Source organism: Oreochromis aureus, linkage group 2 (genome assembly GCF_013358895.1).
Source record: "Oreochromis aureus strain Israel breed Guangdong linkage group 2, ZZ_aureus, whole genome shotgun sequence".
In the NCBI taxonomy this organism is placed as follows: domain Eukaryota; kingdom Metazoa; phylum Chordata; class Actinopteri; order Cichliformes; family Cichlidae; genus Oreochromis; species Oreochromis aureus.
Genome location: NC_052943.1, coordinates 28411739 through 28418973, shown reverse-complemented (window position 1 = coordinate 28418973; position 7235 = coordinate 28411739). Strand labels below are relative to the sequence as shown.

Genomic DNA, 7235 nt, shown 5'->3' with positions numbered 1-7235 from the left:
TGGAAGTACTGACCTTATTTTGAGTTTGATTCCATAAAAAGTGACAAAAACATTAGTGTCCATTGTGCGTGGGAAGAAAACTTCTTTTTACAGCGAAAAAACCCATAAACTTCCAAGGAAGCACCAAGTGCGCTACGACTGTAATGGGAAATTCACAGAGAAACTCGCAGAGTCTTCAACTAACCGCTACGGCACACCTGCACCAGGGTAAACCTCCGCCTACCCCAGTCCTGCTTTACAGGTGAAAATAGAGCAACTAGTCTTTGACTTTATTTATTTTCTGCTGTGTTTTACTTGCATCTATTTGAAAGAGTGAGTGTAAACACAAAAAAATATTTTATTTTATGTGCTGGAATGTGCAGAAAATAGGTTTAAATGTTAAACAAATTTCTTCCAGTCAGAGAATGTTGCATATAATTAAATTTTTGCTTGATGCATTAAGTTAAAAGATTAAAACTAATAAAACAAGTTTTAAAAAGAGACATTTCCATTTGATTACATTTTGTATGATGGATTATGCAGAAAAAGTAGAATTGGGCTGAAAGATCTATCACTTTATCACCTATTCAGGTTGTAAATCGTGTTTTTAAAAAGTAACTAACTAAGTAATCAATTACTTTTGAAAATAAGTAATCAGTAAAGTAACGGGATTTCTTTTTTGGGGAAGTAATCAGTAATTAGTAACTGATTACTTTTTTCAAGTAACTTGACCAACACTGCTGATAGGGCATCATTTAATTAGAGACCAGATTTCCTTATAAGTTGTGTGAGTAGGTTTAGAGACCGCTGCAAAATTCAGACATGAAAAATAAAGCCACAGGGCAGGTGCCAAAAACGTCTGGTGCTCAAGTTCCCACTTAAGGCTGTTTCCAAATGTGAGTCACCCGTAGACTCCCATGTTAAAATGTTCAACTTTACGAGAGAAAAAGAGGAAGACCTCAGTGGAGGATCTATGATATCGTGAATGAGGACATTTATCTGACAGAGAAGAATCCAAGTGATGGGGTAAGGTGGAGGCAGATCTGTGACGTGAATCCACAAACCAGTATGTTAGCATATCATGGAGGCTTTGTCTATCTTTTATGCTTAACCTATAGAGGATTATGTGTTTGTACCAAAGAGTCAGTGTCATGAAGACTGATTACTAAAGCAATAGCCTTATTTAAAATCTAGAAATATATAACATATTTCAGTACTGAGCATCAGTTTGTCAGGAAGTACAAATTTTTGCCCTTTCCTGAATTTATTGTGTTCTATAGAAGCAGACCTCAAATGAATATTCATGTGTCATACTGAAATGTTTCACAAGGCCTCAGTCAAAGCTAAACATGGCTGTGCTTAGGCCTTCTACACAACCCTAATTCATCACATCAGTGAAGAAACTCAAGGACTAAATATTTCAGCTGATTTTTATTTATTCATATTTCCATCAATCTGAGTTTAAAAATCAAACAAACAAAAAAAATGTTTGTTTTTTTTAAATTTTATTTTCTCAAGACCTTCAGCTGATCATCACCTTAAACGATGATGAGCAAAGTGTCAGAGCGATCTCCTGCTTTGGAGAAGTAACAAAAACTTCTAATGCACTGCACAAAGAGTTAATGTGGCGATAAAGATTAATCTGTGCTCAGTCAACAGACAATGAACCACTGCTGTGAACATGAGTTTACAGCTGTACAAGCAGCTCAGAAAGCAATGTGCTAACCTCTTTAAACACAGTCTCTGATGTGAACAATAGCAACCTGAGTAATTATCAACAGGTATTAAAAGCAGACCCAAGCGCCTTGTAGGCCTGTTTTTATCCACTTAGCTGTCAGCTTTTTGGACAGTAGCAGTTTTTTCTAATTTTACCTCCGAACACCTCCACAGTGGATCTTAAGCTGTTGAATTAAAGCAGAAAGTCTGTACTTTAGTCACATCATACACTGTAAACCCAGATTTTGTTTCTAGTTAAACTTCTGAGTGATCATTACTTATACTGTTATGTTTTGTAAAAACCTGCTATCATTACTAAACAACATTAGTTAATTGTACTTTTTAGCTGAAATAGTAAGTGCCACTAATCCGGTTTAGTAGAATTAACTTGGTGTGTTTAGTTTTATAACAAAGGGGAGGGGCCTAATTCAAAACTTCACTGGGCGCCCCACAAGGCCTCTGCAACGGATTCAACGCGGACTCTGCGGGAGGGAAGAAAGCAGACTGTTGCCGACATTTTCTCAGCAGCATTGAACGCCTTGAACGGTTAGTATGTAAAATAAGTAGTATAAATATCTTTGTTGGAACATGCAACACCAAAAAGCTTGAGGTATTTTTTTGACGCTGTCACTTACTGTACGGTTTAAACTTGGTGCATATCGGTAATATATAGGCTACTTATTGCTAGCTAGAGTCCATCTATTATTGTCAGCAGAATAATAAAGTTAGATTTAGTCAGTTTAATTTGTCAACCACAATTACTTTGATATATAGGGTAACATAAGTTTATATTTGCTGAATCAACGATTTAGAACACTATGATGACCCAGGTCAGAAACTCAGAACACGATGTCTTAGAGAAATGATTAACATTAAAAAATGTAACAACGTTAAAAAACAACATTGTTAGACAAACTTTCTTGTGGCCTTCTGAAGTGTTCTTTAATTTTTCACAACTCTGCTTGGCTTGTTATCAACTTTTACACATACTGCCACCTTTCATTTTTAACATAAAAGGTCTTAAAAGACTAACTAACCTGTAGGAACTCTGTTCTCGTTCTCCTCACTCTCTCTTACCTATTTACGTGCCAGTTTTATGGTAACACATATATTTTGGTTCTATTACTTTTTTGTTATACAGCAATATTATTTTGGTCTGATAGTTTTCTTGTTTTATGTTTTACAGATCCTTGTGTTGTGAAGATGCTGTGGAAGTGTAAGTATTGTGAGTTTATGTGTGAGAAAAGGGGTTACCTTTTAAAACATTACCGGTTAAAACACGGAAACTATGGAAGAACAGCCCCATTTCCTGCTTACACCAAGAATGTGTGTGCACATTCAACTCCATGAATGCACTCAAGGTTCACTTAGCAAAGATCCACCAAAAACCCAGGTTCCACAGCCAATATATACTGCACAAGTAACCTTTCAGTGTCAGTCATGTGACTTTTCTGCACCCTGCACAGAAGCAGTCTTCCTCACTCACTTGCGCAGTACACATTTGAAGGTAAATCACAGAGTCCAGTGTCCATTTAATGGCTGCAACTTTCACACCAGTGTGTATTCTACATTTAATGCACACAGAAGTAAAGAGCACAGAACACTCGACTGGAGGATGTTCAGGCCGGAAATTGTTGCTGGTAATGTAACTAATGAAATGGCACAAGAATATCACGAGCCTCCCAATGACACCTCCGAATCGGAAGACAATGAGGACTCTACCAATGAAGATCTTCATGATTTAGAAAAACAGCTGGAGCACAATCTTGCTGCTCTTTTTTTTTAAAGATGCAAACAGTGCTACACATTCCAGAAAATACAGTACAAGAAGTTATAAAACAGCTGCTACAGATTTGTGAACTAGCCCAGCCACTGCTGCATAATGCAGTCAAGGAAATTCTCAAACCACATACAAATGTGGAAGATTCTGTTGTGGAAGAATTAGTAAGGGCTGCTGAAAAGGGTAATGTAATGATGAAATTCTGTGGCAAGAATGGCCCCTTATCAACTACAAAAAGGAGAGCAGCATATGTGAATAAAAACTTTACAGAGGTTAAACCAGTAGAGTACCTTATTGAAAGAGGAAAAAATGTAGTGCTGTATATGTACCTTTGCATCCAATGCTACAGAAGATGTTGAGTAGGGCAGACATTTTGGATAAAGCTCTTTCCATCCAAAAGCATGTGCAACATGAGTACAGTTCATACAGAGATGGTACATACTGTAATGAAAATGACCTCCTTAAAGGGGATGAATTCAAAATCGCTGTTGGACTATATACAGATGATTTTGAAGTGTCCAACCCTTTGGGAACATCTAGAAAGAAACACAAAATGAGTGCAGTGTATTGGGTGATAGCTAATGTCCCATCAAAGTACAGATCCACACTCCACTCCATCCAGCTTGCTGTCTTGTGTAAAGCCTCTTATGTGAAAGAATTTGGCTATGCAAAATTCTCCACCCACTCATTCAAGATCTAGCTTCTTTGGAGCAACATGGTGTCTATGTTGAGAAGTTGGGAGAATGTGTTAAAGGGACAGTTGTATATGTGGCTGCAGATAACCTGGCTGCTCATTCTCTGGCAGGATTCTTCGAAAGCTTTACGGTGGACAGATTCTGCAGGTTCTGCATGGCAACAAGGGACGAGATGCAAGCCAAAGAGGTAAATTCAGGTGCTTTTGAACCCCGCACTATTGATGCTCACAATCAGCAGGTGCAGGAGGTAAAGCAGGATCCTACTAAGGCAAAACAATATGGTGTTAAAGGAGAGTGTGTACTGACTGATGGTCTGGAGCATTTTCACGTTGTCCATGGGTATCCCCGACATCCTCCATGACCTTTTGGAAGGATTGTTCCTGTTGAGCTATCACTCTGCATTTCAAACATGATTTCTAAAAAATATTTTACCATAGACACACTGAACTATGCTATAAAAGCTTTTGAATATGCCTTTGATGACAAAACTGACCAGCCTCAGCCAATTTCCCACAGCTTCTCTACCAAAGGGACCATTGGTGGCAATGGCCATGAGAACTGGGCTCTACTTAGGCTGCTCCCACTTATCATTGGCCATAAAGTCCCTGAGGGAGACGATGCATGGAACATTTTACTGCTCCTAAAAGAGATTGTTGAGTTGGCTGTTGCAACAAAGCACACTGAAGAGTCAGTACATTTCCTTGACTGCAAAGTGTCAGAACACAGAGAATTGTTGCAAACAACATTCCCAGATTTTAGATTACGGCCAAAACATCACTACCTCGAGCATTACCCCGAGCTGATCAAAGCATTTGGTCCCCTTTCAGACGTTTGGACAATGCGATTTGAGGGGAAACACAAATTCTTCAAACGGGTCATACGTAATGCCCACAACTTCAAAAATGTAGCTCTGACATTGGCTGTTAAGCATCAGAAAATGATGGCTTACTATTTGGACACAAGTTCATTTTTCAGGCCATCAGTTGAAATGGACAAGGTCACTACAGCATCAATCAGATCTTATCCTGAGGATGTCCAACAGGTTTTCTGCCGGAAAGTTCCTCAGCTTACATCAGTGCTTGTTGCATCATCAGTCTCTGTAGATGGAGTTACATATCGTTCTGGCATGATAGTCTCTGTTGGTTCATGCGCTGGGCTACCTTCATTTAGGCAGATCAAACAGATAGTGGCACTCAACACCGAGATCCTGTTTATTTGTAATGAGATGACTGCTTGGTACCACGAGCATCTGAGGTCTTTTGAACTCATCTGTGACAGCAGGAACCCCTCTCTGTGTGTGGTGCAGCTGAAAGATCTAAATGATGTGTTCCCTCTTCCAGCATACACATATGGTCAACATTTAGTAGTGACCCTCAAGCGTCATATTATATGCTAAAAAGCAAAAGTGTGGTTTCTGCAATCAGTCTAGACTGTAAGGTTTTTTGTCTAATTTTAGAGCTCATGATGAAATATATAATAATACAGTCTGAGAAGGGTTTTATATTTTTTCATAAATGTCTGACTATTTTAGTAAATGTTTTTCTTGTACATTTGAGTAGGGGGGCTTCTATAGAAATAGACTAAAAAATGGAATTACCACTTAAATCTCAGGATAAATCATAATTTTCTTATCTTACATAGAACACCAAGACAAACAACAAAGTCATGTACCACACAGACACAAGCAACACCAACAAAAACAACACACATTTATTGGATGTACAACTTCAATCTCATGGACATCCATAGTTTTTTCCCCCTCTGGATAGTACTCATAACTTGTTTCTGTGTTGGTGATAGTTCAGCTTGTTCAGTGTTTTCCAAAGCCCAGTATGATGCTCTCAAATATTTTGACTTGAAATCATAAACACTTCTATCATTTAAGTTATCTTAATTATTTTCATAGTGATGTTTCTTCTGAAGGAAAAAAAAGTGTACTGAATTTAGGCAACAAATGCATTAATCAACTATTTTTGTGATGCACATAGTGATTGTTTAGCCGTTAAATTCCTTTTTTATATGTAAAGTTATATTCTAATTGTTGTTTCTATTTCCAAGATGACTGCAAACCAGAAAATGACCATGAGAGTCATTCTAACAGAGGCAGATATAAGGAAAGTCATCCTACATTCAAGGCCTTCTACAGTAAAAGACTTGATAACCAAGCTTCGAGAGTCACTGGGACTTCAATACAACTTCAGTCTCCAATTCCAAGACCCTGAATTCAATAATGAACTATGTAATCTAACAGATCTTCAAGAACTTCCAGAAAAACCAACCATTAAAGTCCTGCCTGTCTTTGACCTGGTGCCTGTCTCATCTGATGACGTCTTTAGCGACACAAGTACTGCAGATACAGAGATACTCTCACATTCACCTCAGGATCGACGTGAACCATGGCCAGAATTTTTGACATTCCAACATTTTCTGTTGATGTGGAGTATAGACTGAGGCAAGCAGATTTGCTGTTTATGAGTGAAGGAACACACCTTAAGGTCTCAAAAGAGCTGAAACATGAGATACTAGAGAGACTGGCAGAAAGCATGTATAGCTACACAGCATACCCAACTGCTGCTCAGTTTGAAAGTGTTGCAACAGCACTGATAAACAAACACCCCTGTCTCCAGGAGCGAGGCTCTGTCACTCGCTGTTGTGGTTGGAAAAATAGTCTAAAGCATAAAATGGGAAATTATAGAACAAAGCGCAGGCAATCAGGATGCCTTGATGTTGCAGTAAATGCCGGTAAGCGGGAAGGCATTCATCAGATGGACAACCAGCAAACAAGCGGATAAAAAGGCAAAGAAAGGTGAAATCAACTACTTGCCCAACTTTCCGGATGGATTTGATCAAGCTGCCCTGGAAGAGGCCCGTAAGGACTTGGCTGATGAAATGCAGAAGAGAACCCCAAATGGACTTCTTGTAAAACAAAAGATGGATCAGACTTTTGCTTTGAGAAGAAAAAAAGAGGTTGTGGACTCTGAACCCCCATAAACATGATGGTGAAACGCTGGCCTGCCCTCTTCACAGAAGATCAGGTATGTTCACAAAAGCAAAGATAACTAATA

At 38.6% G+C, this 7235-nt stretch overlaps 1 long non-coding RNA gene across 1 annotated transcript; it reads left to right on the top strand.

The window, feature by feature from the left end:
- Positions 1 to 1963: 1963 nt before the first annotated feature.
- Positions 1964 to 6915, top strand: LOC120443317. The gene is made up of 4 exons (XR_005615341.1): positions 1964 to 2241; positions 2882 to 2911; positions 4281 to 4357; positions 6229 to 6915. It is a non-coding gene; the product is annotated as an uncharacterized LOC120443317 (long non-coding RNA).
- Positions 6916 to 7235: the final 320 nt, after the last annotated feature.